Genomic DNA, 15,419 nt, shown 5'->3' with positions numbered 1-15,419 from the left:
CAGCACGCTTTAAGCTTGCAACTGCATCTGGTCCTCACTTTGGTCATCTTCTATGCTCCCTCCGTTGCAGTCCAAAAGCATTTCGCCCTGGTGTTGCACAAAGACCTCGGGAGCAGGAATGCTGTATTCACCCTCTGGTCCCTGGCACGAGATGAAACTTGGTCTTTAAGTATTGATGAGAGCTATTAAGTATATCCAAGATAAAATAAATAACCCATCCATAAGTTGCACAGAAAAATCAGTAAGACGAGTCAACAGCAATAAGACAAGAATTCTGCTTCATTTTAGAGGCTAAAGAGTTCTTGTTCATTACACAAGTGTACGAAGTGTTATTGACCTAGGACTTCCTGATTAAATGCTCATTAGTGCATTTAGACTGGAAGCTTACAGCACTCGAGCAAGCAGTACCTGTACTGTTCGCATACCCTGTACCAAAGCAAAGCATTCCCTAAGTAATTCAAATACTTATGAACTGTACAATGGCTTTTCAGGATTTTAAGTTTTTTTGTTTTTTTTTTTTTTTTTAAGTTTAGACTATACAAGTACACGATTGTACCGTTTATGAGACAAGTACTAACAAGAGCCTACTCCACACAGACTGTTCACTAATTAGCCTTCAGCATAGAATTAATTTCTCAAGTGGTGAGAGAAGATTGAAATATGATCCCAGATGCTCTCAGTGCCATGAGCAGAGCTTTCAAGCAGGGTATCTGGGAAGAAAAGTTATCACTGGTTTGAGAACTCACTGCAGCACAATATTCAGATTCCTATGAAACTGAATAGGAAACTCATTGTGCTATACTGTTCGACAGATGCCCGTAAAGCCTTTACATTTCTGTACCTCACACTATTTATAATATTGCACTAAAGTGGAGCTCAGAATTACAGCCCAGATCCATTTCTCATCTTAAAAATACCAGTGGTCTCACAGACTCACATCCTGGATCGGTCACTGCCGCAGATTTCCCTGGATCCTGCGCAGATCCTGAAGTATTTGCAGATCTTGAAGTATTCGCCGTGCTTCAGACACCCACAGGCGTTAAACAACCTGTGCTCTACACAGTCCAACTGACCCTACAAACACGAAGATCTCTACAGAAAGCATTTCATTAGCACCACCAGGGCTCCACTTGATCTTGTAGGAAGTGCTAAGATGACTTGCTGTTTGCTGTATCCTTGTCTCTAGAGCAGCATTTGGAAACAGTCAAGACAACACATTGAGCTGCCTCAGCTCTCCTCTCCTTCAGTGGAATGGAAATTCCTGAGAAATTCTCCAGGAAACCAAGAGTTGAGGGAACTGAAACCAACTATAAGCAGAGGTGAACAAGAAAACATTTCTTTCCCTGGCATTTACCAAAGCCATTAAGTTTTCACCACTGACAGCTACTCTTGTCACTCAAGAGTTGGGTATAGAATCAAAGTTTTTATTAGGTGTACAAAAGAGTATAATCCTTAATCCACCTTGTCTTCTTTTGATGCTCTTATGCTTGTTTAAAGGGGTCCTTTTGATTTATTCAAGTTTCAGTGGAAAGGATTTAAGACCCTACATTGCTATGAATGACCCACTCATACCTGTGCAAACATCCATGTAGAAACAGGAAGGGAGGAGAAGGGAGAGTTATTCCAGTACATTTAAATTTGCACCTCAGCCTAACTATAAAAGCCTTAGGTTTCAATACTTTGTATGAAGAGAGCAGGACTCTTCTGTCCATTTTCACATTTCGCTGTTTTAGAAGCCTGTAGTACTTTAAAGGTAAATTAAGTACCAGTCATGCTTCCTGCAGGTTTCAAATATATCCTACCCCTAGACAACATGAACAGATCCAATGAAAAGCTTCTAAAATAATCCTGCGGATGTCAGAGAATAAACAATACCTACTTGTTCTACTAAGAAGGTTTAAGAGGCCTGCCACATGCAAAGCAGGCAAAGACATTTGCTGCTTAAAAATCAAAAACAGCAAGAAAGCTTCTGACCTTCACATCCATTCCACAAATTCCTGAAACCAAGTTGAAAGTATCTGAAAGCAATGAAGGCATTGTTCACGAACTTGACAAAACAAACCAGCACAGAGTAAACTCAATTTCAGTAGCTCCTCTATAATATTAAATGAAGGGATTTGATTTAACTGGAAGCAACAATAAATTTAAAATCTCTCTGGAGTCAGACAGAAACAGCACAGAAGCTATTCCTGCGCTTTTGCTCAAATAAGATACTCTGCTTGAGAATATAAAAATCTAGAGGTAATTCTTTGTTTGCTTTCGGATCACCATCGTTCCCAACAGCACTTACCACCCGTCATACAAACATACAGGGGATGTACACAGTGGAATCACAACCACCTTTCAGAAGAGCCCTTGTAGCCTTTCCACAAGGAACAAAGCAGTTACACGTAACAGGAGGTATCAGCGCTTATCTCAGCACAGCTCTGTAGACACAGCCCAGGACACTTCACACCTATTTTATGTCTCTGAAGGTTTCTGCAGAGTGAAAGGAACAGCTCCACGTTAAATTTCAGGTGTAACAATAGCTTATACACAGCAGAAACCATAAAAATTATTAGGAAACAGCACTGAAATATTATAAATAAAATGGCGTTCCGAAGAGCTCGGTGTGCTGCTTACACAGCACATATCGCACACTACCCCAGATTTCTGCCAAGAGGACCTTTCATGTGGTAACACTGCTACAAAGCACTCAAGCGAGTGGAATAAACTAACACAAACAGGCATTTCTGTTCACCTCCTCAGCTCAAGCAGCATTGCCATGGTTACCACGTTGGTCACCATTGCCTTTAAGTACATTCTAAATACAGACAAACACAGAGCTTGGCAGTTTAAACAGCCCTAATAACCACCCAGCAGGCTAGATCTTGGGAACTGGCTTTCAGTCTAAGGTGCAACGCACTCAAATATGTTATAGTGATGCCTGGAAACTTAGCAAGCATCCTCTTTATTGTATCTTCCAGATCATTTGTAAAAGCAATCACAAAAACTGGACAGATCAATAAGGAATCTCATCACATCACCTGCATCAGGCTCCAAAAAGTATGTACCCATCTTAAAAAGGTTTGTCTTATGTGTGGTTGAAGTTGTTTCCTTTGAGGCCACCATGCTGGGATAGCAAGAGTCCAACTGAAATCAAAATATGCCTACTGCAAAAGCCATTAGTCACTCACAGTACACTGCTTGCAGTAAATATGCCCCTAGGAACGCGTTGCAGAGATTGATTTCTGAGAAGTTCATCCTAAACATGCGCTGACTAGATAGGATTATGCTTATTGGTATCACTTTCATTAACAGGATTTAGAACTACCTACCTTCTACTACTATTAAAAGTTACAGAAAACATCAAACCAAACCTCAGGAAGATAGAAACACATTTCAGAAAAACTCCCATTTCCTTGTAGGAATTTAAAAAGTTTACAGTTTTAGTTTGTATTCTACATGAAGAACCAGTGAAGAATTCATTTTTCTAACAGCATACAAACCATAAAAGAAAAGGTTTTCATGGGCAGCTTGTTAAAAGGATGCTCCATTTAGATAGCCCCTGCAACTGCAAATATCAATAAAACTCTGAGCTTACAACTCCATAATACATATTCATAAAGCCTTCTTGACAAATTTGAATTATACTAAAAAAAATATCACATATTTGCTTAAGCCTGCCTCAAACCAGAAGCAGCATAGGGCATAAAATGCAGAAAGCAGAAACAAAGTTAAGGGGCTCAGGAAGGCCTGCAGTAAGCTTCCTCTGTAGTGGACGTGTAGGCTACAGAGCAAGTGAATCAGCTTTGGCATCCTGTGTTTCCAAGCATGAATAAAGTTAGTTTAATATTTTAATATTTCATTAAAATAATTTAGACCTCATAAATAAAGCAGGAGATTCAAAACAGGCTATGAAGCAATCTTCTGGGTCAGTGGAATTTTACTGGTAATTCACCGTTGAGTTATGCAACTGCGGGAACCCACGTACGGCAGCGAGCAGAGCCTCTGCCTTCCTGCACCACAAGCAACAGCCAGACACAGAAAACCTCTGTTCTCGAGGGTGATGTGACCAGTCAAGCCACCCACACGGGCTCTTTCTGTACGGTTTAGCATTTAACCCTCTCAATACGTGCATGGATACTGTTTGATTCCCATTCCTGCACGGCTACTATTCATTAGCTGGTCATTTTCGTTTCAGAGAAGTGGTCCCACAGAGAAGCTTTACCAGCAGCATTAGAGCAGCGTGATTCTTCTGTACAGCTGTGTGGAATAAGACAAGAGGGAACTGGCTCTTAACGACCTCAGAACCATTCTGCTACATGCAGAGACAGTCTTCTTCCTTCTTCTACAAAATAAACATGTCAATGATTTAATGCAGCTTTATTCAAGCTTTTGGCAGTAAAGGTACACTGATTCAGCAAGCAAAAAAAACAGTTTGGGGAAAATGAATCTGACCCTGACACAAGAGCTAGCATTCTGTCTCTTATCTGCTAAAAAATGACCTTTAACAACCACAGGCATGCCTCAACAGTACTTTAATTGAAGAGTGGTTTCTTTAAAACAGATACGAGTCATTTGTGGTTTGCTCGAATACATTTGCACCCCTGACACTGTGCAATACTCACTTCTCTGTACGGGAGTCTGAATGCCCATCTTCAGAGACCAGATGGATGACTGGGGTAGGACCTAAGGAGAAACTGGATAGCCACTACAAGAAGTTAGGAGTTACACCTGCTTGCTCCAGAGATGCTCACAAGAGGATCATTCATTCTTTTCCTCCCTTCAATAAGTCCAGAGAGCCCAGGGCACAGCGCCACTCCGCTGAACAGTGAGGCTAACAGCTTACAACTCCAATGATAGCCTCTGCACAATATTGAGACATGAATCTCTAAAACAAGAAGCTAGAAAAAGAGAAGTTGGGCAAGTAGCACTTCATCTAGAAAAAAATAATTAAGAACAGAAAACGCCAACAGGCTGCATGTAAATCAAGTAATTTTCATCTTCCTTTCCTCTGGAATACGCTAGGAAAGCCTCACCACTCAGGTTAGGCTGGCTTGTGATGGGGAAACCAGTATTAAAATGTTGGTTGGAATGAAAAACAAAGAAAAACGGACACTGCTGTGGTCTAGGCTGAAGGTGGAACATCAAGGACAGACCTTACAGCCATACTGGTGTACGTTGCTCTTTAGTATACCCCCACTACGACAACTAAGGTCGGGGTAAGAATGACATCAGATTAACTTGCAATTTCCTTTTATTTGTATTAAATGTACGCGCAGAACTATTTTACACAGAAAATGAGTCTTTGCACTGCTCATGTTCCAAGCAAGACAGATGGAAATCAGTTCTGGCTCAGAAGCCACGTAGCTGTGAGCACATCACTTGGTTTGACAGAATGTGCCTTGCAATTAGAATCAGCTCCACTGGTTTCTAGGAGAGGAAACTTGGCTTCTGACCCCAGTCACACAGGACACGACTGTTTTGGTTCAAGGTTAAAGTACTCCAGAGGAGAGGCTGACCTCCAAAAAAGCATCACAGAAGAGCTGGCAAGAGGCCAGCGAAAGCTTAAATGCTTGGCGACCAACATGTGATTACTGGGGAATGTGAGCTATTCTCAAGCACTTCCCCTTTCTCTGCAACAATGGCAATATATAAACCCTTAAACAACACAGAAACATCTCTTTGAGATTAAGAGACGCATACTGAAGGACTGTAAACCATTAAAAGCTTGTCCTACTCTTGCTTGCAAATAATCATTACACATCTTACAGCAGCTGAACAACGACAACTATGTTCAGCCTTGCCAACAGGCATCTCAGAAGCGCGCGGGGTTCTGCCACGCTGATACACTGAGAGCAGATCTTGGTATTTAGTTTCTCCATTCCTTCCCAGTTAACATCATCCTGCAGGCCTGGATCCTCTGCAGTCAGTTCTGCTTTAAAATTCTGCTGCAATTCTACTGTGTCCATTGAGGATCTATTTTTGGATCTGTCAAATATTCCTTGCTGATTGTTCCATGCTTAAGTCTTGCCTTTATAAAAGCTAAAATTGGTATTCGATGCTTTTTTGGTCTTAAAAAATCACAAACACTTTCAACAAGCAGTCCTATTAAAACACGTTGAACATCTGGAATGTGTTTTTCTTAAATAAAATTATTGCTGCATAGACAAAATATAATTTAATAGTGGGGGAGGAAAGGATGACTACAACATCGTTACAGGATAAGCTCAGAATTCCTCATTAAAGCATTAGCTGAAAGGTTAAAGGCTTGTACTGCACAAAGAACAAAGTCTCCTGATCTCCATGCAGATCAACACCCCCCTTCCCTGCCGCCCCAGGAAGGCTCAGCCGAACAGGTTTGACTTCATTGTCTCAGACTGCACCCACCAGGTTTTAATTTGGCCCAGAGGCAAGCGGTCTCTAACTACTGCACCAGTGATTTCACTCTACCAGGAGCACAACCAGCACAGGAAGGAAATCTTTGCCAAGAAGGTAGAATTCAAGATAAGTTGTGTGGCTCAAATGTCTGGGTCTGGCCTGTGGGCCAGCAAAATATCCGCTGCCAGGTAAAACGCAGCTGTAGTCTATCAAGTGCATCAATTGCATCTTGAGTATTCATTGATGTCAAGGTAATGTCAGCCAAGTGCACAAGATAGGGTCTGGGGCCTGGAAAAAAATAGCTTAAGCTAGGAAGTTAAATAAAATTGAATAAAATATAGATCTTAGCCTTACATACGTGTCTGATGTAGCAGACAGCTCAAAAAGGTTTGAAGGTGATGGCAGAAGATCAACAGCACAGAACAAGAGCAGTTCCACCTAGGGAATCAAACTATTAAAGAGCCGAGGACTCACCAGCATGGAAAAGAAGAATTGCAGGGCTGAGGGAGGCAACACACGGATCTATAACTGAGCAAGCAGCATGAAGAATGTGAGAGGGTTGCACTGTCTCTTCCAATACAGGGAGCAGGTGGTGTGAAACCGAGCCAGGCTCTGGATAAAGGATATCTCTCTTGACAGGATGTGTCATGAAGCACAGGCTCCTGCTGCAGGGTGTCATGTCAGGGAGCTCGCTTAGTTCCAGAAAGGAATTGGGCAGGCCTGGGAAGCCAACCACATACGGTGCTATCACACACCACGGGTGCACTCTGGACCAGAAGGGCTGTCCGGACACACCACCATGGGTTGAAAGAGCATCAGAGAGGTGCATTACCACGATCAGCTCGCTCGTATTTCCTCCCCTGAAGGGGGAGAGCCACTGGCCACTGCCAGCCACACAGCACACTAGCTAGCTGGGCCTCCCGGTACAATTCAGAACCGTGGTGCTCATTAAGAGACAGCATGCAATTCTTTTCCCCACATCCAAACAGATCACCAGGATACCGAGAACCAGGTAATAGCAATGCACTGGCAGGTAAAGGAGGTGCAGCTTGTATGCCCCAGGTCTGCTTACCGCTAAAATAAAGAGAAGAATATCACTAGCTTCAAAAGACAAGTCAATTAACATAAAAAACAGTCGAGATTCCTTTGTTTCTTTTCTAAAAGGTTCTTAAAACCCTAGATACAAACAATCGCTTCTTTGTTCTTTACCCTCCTTTACAGCAAGGAAAGGCAGGCAAACAAAAGCAGGAATCAGTTCAGTCAACACAACAACCAAGCTCGAGTGAAATTGCATTAAATCCTGTTCATTACGGCATCAGTAGCTGCACCACGCAGACCATGAAACACTTCAATAGAAATAAGTAATTTCATAGAGCCATGAGTTCAGTAATGAAGAATTTATCCACAGGCCAATGAATTGCGCAGCAAAGAGAGAGTTTTGCAAATTAAGAAGTACAATTTACACGCTGAATGAAATAGCCAGCAAAATGTCCTCTGGAACGGATTCCGCTGACTGCTGTTCCCAAACTGGACTAATGGTTATGGCACCCGCATTTTGCACTAACTGAAAACACACAATATACCCAAGGAAGGAAGTGCTCTCATCAGGAAACTAATTGTTCCCTTTCTGCTGTGGCATAAACAAATATAAATGACACGTTACCATCCTCACCATCACCACAGAAATACTCATTTTCACAAAATGATATCTATTAGGCTCAAAGCAATCTAATATTCCAGCAGCAGCAGGCAAGACAAAGGTACTGGTTAGAGAGGCCAAGATGTTAAGAGAATTTTGCAATATATATTTCAAACGGTTACACAGAACGATCTGCATGTACTCCAAGAAAACTCCTGTACTCAAATGCTGAGACTCCAAACAATGTCAGAATCAGAACACTGTTGTAATTATCCAACAGGAAATTTAAAAAATAGATCTGGGGGGCTAACTTTATAAGTCTGATCATGACAAAGTCTTGAAATGCTAATTTTAGAGAAGCCAAACGTATATAATTAAGAAATAATTAAGCCAGCTGAAACATTCATTTTAATGCAAGAAGGTAGCTTCCCTTTGCCCTCTCCCACAATTCCTGTGCTATCCTCAGAAGTAGAGCTGTTAGGAGCCAACAGACTGATATTTTTATTTTCATGTTTACTGATTCACACATTCCACACCTAGTTACCATAAAGCCCAACCCAAGAGGAATCCAAGACACAATGTTCAAGTCATGAATACAAAACACAGAAGACAACCCAGTGAGACTGCAAGCTTGCGCATTACATCATACAAAATAACACCTTCATTTTATTTTCTTAAGATAAGGGCAGATTCCCATTTACACCAACTCACAAAAATCGATATTTGCAAGCTGTTAAGCACAATGTGCAAATACCCTGCGCTGCTCAATAGCAGCAGGTCCCAGGAGTGCTGAATCCAGTTTCTAATGCCCTCCCATTTACTGTTACAGCAGTCAGTTTCTGCGTTTCTCCAACCACAGAGCCCTAATTATTCCCCGTGGAACCAGGGGCTCCTGCAGTGCAACATGCGCTGACAAACGCCGTGCTGACTCGCTCCTGCTCTTTCTTTCTTGTGGCCAGCTGCCATCATCTCACCAGCAGTGCAGGAGGGGATGAGCACCTGCTCCCACAGGGGTGCTCATCAGCCTGAAGTGAGGCAGCTGAGGCAAGCAGGCAGTCAACATTTATTTGGTTTTCCCCCCCCAGGATGGCTTTTGACCAACCTACCTCCCTGAACTGGCTTGCCAACAAACTGCAGTGTCTTTGTAAGACAGCAACAAGAACACAGGGTACACTGAGCTGTACTGGGAAGCCACACATTTTGTTAGCTTCCTCTGGCCCTTAAAAAAGAGAACCCATGAAGCACGGGCTGAAAACCTCTACAAACTGGGCTGAAATCAGTATAACTTGACCAAAAGTGACACAGAGAGAAGCCACGAGCTCAGGACCTGATCTCAGCTTTCGATGGCTTGTGCTTGCTTGCCTTTTGGCAACATTGCTCCACACTGCAGCAGAGCCCAGGTGATGCCAGACAGCCCTTCCAAGACAGGCTTTGCACCGACGCTGCCACCATCTCTTCTACCAGTGAGTTATTGACGTGACTCATCTCAAACATCACTGACATTACAACAGAAACAAGTGGCATGCAAATAGACTATGAGAAAGCAGAAGGATTAAATTACCTGTAATAGGCCCTGCTTAACATTTTACCTGAGCTGCTAACCTTACCTGTCTCAACTACATACAAAAATGAGATAAAAAGAGCTAGCAATTCAGCTTGACAGTCTAATTCTTCATTTAAAATATATACACAGTAATTTTAAGCTACATGAAAAACTTGAAGATGAGTTCACTGGGGAGAATACAGACCATTTAAGACTAACCTGTAATTAATTTTAACTTGAGCTAATTAACAGATTTCCTTGCAAATTCTCAGAAGGTTCATTCTATATTCAGAACAGAAGAGTTTAAAGATCACATCTCCTTCCTGAAACTTAATGAATTCAAAGCAAGTGCAAAGCAAAAACATCTTGTTTACAAAGAATCACAACGAATATCCCTAAATTCTGTGTTCCAAGATCTGGACTCAGATCAAATATGAGTTGGGGAAAGTCATCTGGGGTTGTCTCCAAAACTTCAGGCTCTCCTATGCCCTCTTTCATCCTGAACTTGTTTCTTAGAAGCATCTGAGCTCCCATCTTCTGTCTGCAGCTCCTTCAGTTCACAGCAGTAAGAGCTCCCCAGGAAGAGGAAGCACAGATTATTCAAGCTGGAGGCGCACGTAACTGGCCACACCATACGGAAACATCTCATGCTACGTCTGAAGCTGAAGCCTTTGGTCTCTAAATAACCCCAGGTTCCTCATTGGACGTGTTTTTAGAATCAACAAGAAAAAGCAATATACAATATCTCTGTCCCACAGGGTTTCAAAAGCTTTTACGTGTGTTTCTTAATGGCTAACCACACATTAAATTACGAGCATGAAGCTCAACGTTTTCCAGATCATAACTGTAATACCATGGGTGTCTAGGACTCTGCAGAACGCGTTAACCACTTCCTTTCTGCCAGGTTCCCAACGGATATTTTTGACTCAAGATTTCAGTTGGTTGCTTAACAGATCCTAGAGCAGCATTTCACTCCCGTCTCGGTGATAAAAAAACCTGCAAAGGGTGAAATACTTGGAGTGCTTTCAGAACAAAGCAACAGGACCCGTTTTCATACATATTTTTTCTTCCATTGACACCTTTCAGAGCTTAACAGAAGTGGTGTTTTAGCTTTTAAAGCGTAAAAGACTTGTCAAAAAACTGACTAAAAGCATTTGGTGAAGAAAAGAACTGCAGCCATCAACTACAGGCAGGTCATGTGTTTGCCCACAAAAACAGGAAACAGCTAGCCATGGAAATATCTAAGCATGCCATGAAATAATATGCAAAGTGCACAGTAAGCAGGCTGCTCAAGTCAATATTTCTCCCCAGCGCTTTGCTTAACTCCTATGTTTGTTAACTACAGCTCATTCCAAACAAGTGGCCAAAAATTCATTTGTTCTTGCAGCGCGTGCTAACACAAGAGACCATCAACAATGACATAAAACAGCAGTTAAGCTGCAGACACTTATTCCAAAACAAGAAAATCCATACAAGGTGCTGTTCCACAGCTCTTTTCGTAATGTGTTTCCAACAGTAAATAAGCCTGAATTTTCAACAAAGACAGGAAGCAAAGTAGATGAGAGCCTGGGAATCAAACAATGGGAGGGAAAACAGCTGAGCCTTTTCAGTAGAGGGCACCGAGCTTGTTCCCTTCCCCAGGCTTCAAGCATCGAAGACGAATCATCAAGAACGCAACGGGGAAATAAAATACTTCTCTATATTTTTAAAGCTTACTTAGTGTTTTCAGAAGTACTTGAGAATGGCTTTCTTCCTAGCTTCCTTTTTCTCGTGGGCCTGTCAGCCCCTCCCCTCTTCACGTAAGCAGAACGCATTTTTCCAAGAAAAAGACTAAAAGGAAGAAAAAAACTAGGAATTTATGAGCAGGTGTGGCACTTCGCTTGATATATAGTTATTTTTTAATGCCATTTTAAAATAATAAGCTTTAAAATGATGTGGTGCCTGATCAGGAATCTCATTACAATCCAGATCAAGGGATTATACTTTGCTTTGTCAATCTGAAAACAGACAATTTTTTTTCTGATGCACTCTATCATTGAAGTGTATTTATGCCATCTAGAATCTTATTACTTTCCTGTAATTTAGAGATACTTTAACTCATGGAGATTTATCTTAAATGTAGTGCTTTTTTCAGTCCTGTATAACCAAAGAAATCCAGTCAGCCTGTTGTCTCAAAGCAGCAAATTTAAACCATTAATATTACCCAATAAGCAAAAGGGCACCACATGTTACACTTAAGATAGATTCATGCTTTAGCTACTTGAGCTATTCTAGTAGAACAAAGGAAAAAAGTGATCAATTTTTTACAGGATTTTAATGAAAACATGCAGCTTGGAGGGGGAAAAGGTTTCAGCCTCAAAAATATCAATAAATCTTGCATTGCTTATTTTAAAATAAAATTTAAAGGTATTTCCACAACAAGCTCCTGACATCGATGACCAGTTTACCTACAGGCTTCTCCTCACTGGCTCCAGTGGAGGCTGACAGATACCAGGCACTTTAACGGGGTGGAAATGTTATTTCAGATATTCAAAAAGACAGCAAACTACCTTTGATAGTCCATCTCCTGTAACAGAGAGATCTGAAAAATCTCAGTTTTCACAGAGCTATAAGCTCTTAAAACACACTTTAAATTGACTAACATAACAGGACAGGTTTAAAGCACGTTTGCTGTGTTTAGCCATGGTACTATTCACACTTACTTCCAAAAGCAAGTAATCCATGGCTGCAAATAAGACAGCTTCTAGATTAGCCATAATAGATTTTCCAGAGCTTCCAGATGCTCCCAAAAAAACCCTCTGGTCTCAGGACATTTGATGTATTGTTTTCAAAATCTTACTTTTTTTTTTTTGCCACTTGCATATGCTCCACCTTTGGAATGCCATAATAGCTGATTATTCGTTATCTAAAATTATTATTAAACTCAAAGGGAATTATCTAATGCACGTCAGACTGAAAACAAGCTGTGAGTCTTTAAAGATAATTTTAGCTTCACACACAGTTAAAAAGGCTTCAAGATTCAAATTCTTAACTGCCTTCTAACATGAAGAACTATTTATTCGGCTAAGTCACCATATTACTTTAAATGCAAAGTTCTTAAAGCTAGCATTAAAAATTGCATCTCGTCTTTAAGAGTTTTATAAAAGCAGTTTCTTAGTTTTTTCCCCCCAATATTTTTTAACTGTGGTAACTTGACAAGAGTCTCAGTAAACAGTCATTTCTCCACATTTCAACTACTTTCAGCATTAGTAAATTTCAATATGAGCAGGAGGAAAAATAAGCTGAGATTCTATTCAGTCTGATAAACATCTGGACAAGTTTCTCTTTCTATAAATGTATGTATACACGCAATTTTCAATAAGTTATGACAGATATACCACAGAACTGCCCCAAATCCATCACGTCACAAAGTGCAGCCACTCAGTGAAGGCATATCACCTGCATTAGGCATACCAGACTACAGTGTGATAACTCCTAGACTATAATTCCAGCCTCTTTCCAAGTTCAGGAGATAACTTAAAATATTTGCATCCAGCCCTTACTGTTTTCAAAGCAAGTTAGATACTATCTGAAACCACACAACTCATCGGTAAAAATTAATTGCCTTCAAGCTTACATTAGGTTTTATGTAGCTTGCTTCAATATTAAAGGAAGGCACAAAGCATGCAGCAACAAATCTCCCAACTCACTCCCTACAACAGCGCTTCACAAGTTCTGTTTCAGACTTGATAGACAAGGTTTGTGCCTTGAAGTACATTGTCAGGGATGCGTTACGGTTCAATAAGCTCATTTTTGGATTTCAGTGGAAGAGCATATAGAGAAACCATTTTCAGCATCAACTTAAAAAGAAAAAATTTCTACTGCATCTATTTTTAAGTCTTTATATCATAATTTTCTGCGAAACACTTGTCAGTCTCGGTTCAGGTCAAAGTGGAATCAAAACCAGTTTTTGTCTTAATATAGCGGCACTCACCCTCCACAGAGCTTCACAAAGCTCTCTCAAAACACACTAGAGCTGTGTGAAAGGAATGCTGATTGCACTTTACTCTCCTTCAAGCACTTCTTTGAAGCCCAGGATGGGAAAAGTGGGCAAATAGGAAGCTTGTAGTGTAAATGACCCATTCCGAAAGTGGCATTCCCTTGGTTGTCTGGGGAAAGCAACAATTTCATGCTTGCTTCTCTAGCTGAAAACCGGGTATTAGTTTGACTTCATTGGTTCCAATCCATAGAACTGGAAGATGCATCATCCAGGAAGTCTTCAAGGTCCACAGGGGCTTTGCTAGCACTGGTGATACTCATTTCCAGCTACTGCATCAACTGAACTACCTCTCCAGCTGCAGGAACTCTCAGGTAAGGAGGAAGGATTTTGCAGGTAAGTTGCTGAGTACTTTTAAAAATTTTAAGACCAAGATAACATCCCACACAACACAAGTCAAGCCAGAAACAGTGACCTTTGTTAGACAACTCGGCATAACGAACACTGATGCCACACTGAGCAAAGGTTTCCTCTGTAGGAGGAAGAAAAGAAAAAGCCTAACAGCTGAGCATCTTGGGGTGAGTTTAAACCTCTATTTGAAGAGACATTCTCTGAAAGGCTTGGGGGCAAATAAATGATAGCAACAGAAAAATCAAACATACTGTTAAAGTCATTTGCTGGGTGCCTTAAATTCAGGCTTGGTACACGCCAGCATTTGTTCCTCATTTAAGTCGAGCTGCTGGAACAGTTAAAATAACATCACAGCACTTTGCTGCTGAGACTATGCAATATAATACTTCCACTTTAGCAATCACAGAAGTTGACGTGAACACTCCTTCCAGAAATATTTGATCAAATTATGCAATCACGATTCAACCAAAGGAAAATAGTAACAAAAAATGTCAAGCTATCAGATACTGTTTATATTCTTGAAAAAAATTGGCTCACAGTGACACTCCTCTACATACTTCGGAAGAAACATTAACAGTTTGGACAGATTACCAACAGGAATAGATTACTGCATGTTTTTAAAAACAGTAATGTAACAGAAGCAACAGAAGAGGCATGTTCATTTAGCGATCACACTCTGAACAAGTTCAAGTGATAACTCACTGCCCTGGCGTAAGAAATAAATCATATGTACTACCACTAATATGAATTGTCTCGGAAAGCATCCTGTTCAGCTGACTTTCTTTTTATAAACATTCTTCTCCTCTTAGTTCACTGTTGTTATTTTTCAACTACCATTTTCTCCTAGTTGCATATGTAGTAGAGCCTCTTTCTTTTTACAGAAGGGGAAAAAAAGCTTTAATGTAAGAACAGGTTAAATATTCATTAAAAATTACTTTGGAAATTTTATTATGCCCAAGATACAGAAGAGTTTGAGAGCTCAAACTTAATACCAATAGTCTGAAGTGTTTCCCATTACACCCAATAAAGCATTGCAAAAAATCCTGATGTCAGCACTTGAATTCAAAGCATCCTTGAAGAAATAGCTTAAAAGAAATTTTGCCTTCAACAGCAAGCTAAGGACTCCTCAGCTCAGCAAACAACTAGAGATTTTTTTTCAAGGAAATCATTTCTTCTCTGGTGTAAGAACAAGAGCCAGTATATTTCACTGAAGGCTAAAGAGTTGCATACACAATCAAATTTAAATTTAAAAAACCTCTAGTTTAATCGTCAAAATGTAGTAGTGCATTAAAAGACCTTCCACATATCACAGTCAGATTCTCCACCACTTATGAAAATAACCGCCCTCTGCCTTGACGTGTTTGCAAGAGCAAGACCTGCATGCATAATCCTGGACACAGCTTCAGGAATATGATAAAAAGAAATGGAAGGATTTCACGCAGAGCAATTTAATCCTTTTTTTGCCCTGCGACTGCAGATCACTTCCG

At 40.7% G+C, this 15,419-nt stretch overlaps 1 protein-coding gene across 2 annotated transcripts in view; it reads right to left on the bottom strand.

Annotated features, from left to right (window-relative positions):
- The window catches only part of SEC14L1 (SEC14 like lipid binding 1), a 46,494-nt gene that overhangs the window by 28,365 nt on the left and 2,710 nt on the right, over positions 1 to 15,419 (bottom strand). The gene's annotated exons all lie outside the window — the stretch shown is intronic.

This window comes from Aythya ferina (genome assembly GCF_964211825.1).
Source record: "Aythya ferina genome assembly, chromosome: 18".
Classification (NCBI taxonomy): domain Eukaryota; kingdom Metazoa; phylum Chordata; class Aves; order Anseriformes; family Anatidae; genus Aythya; species Aythya ferina.
The sequence above is the reverse complement of the archived record's forward strand: the minus strand, read 5'-3'. Positions and strand labels throughout refer to the sequence as shown.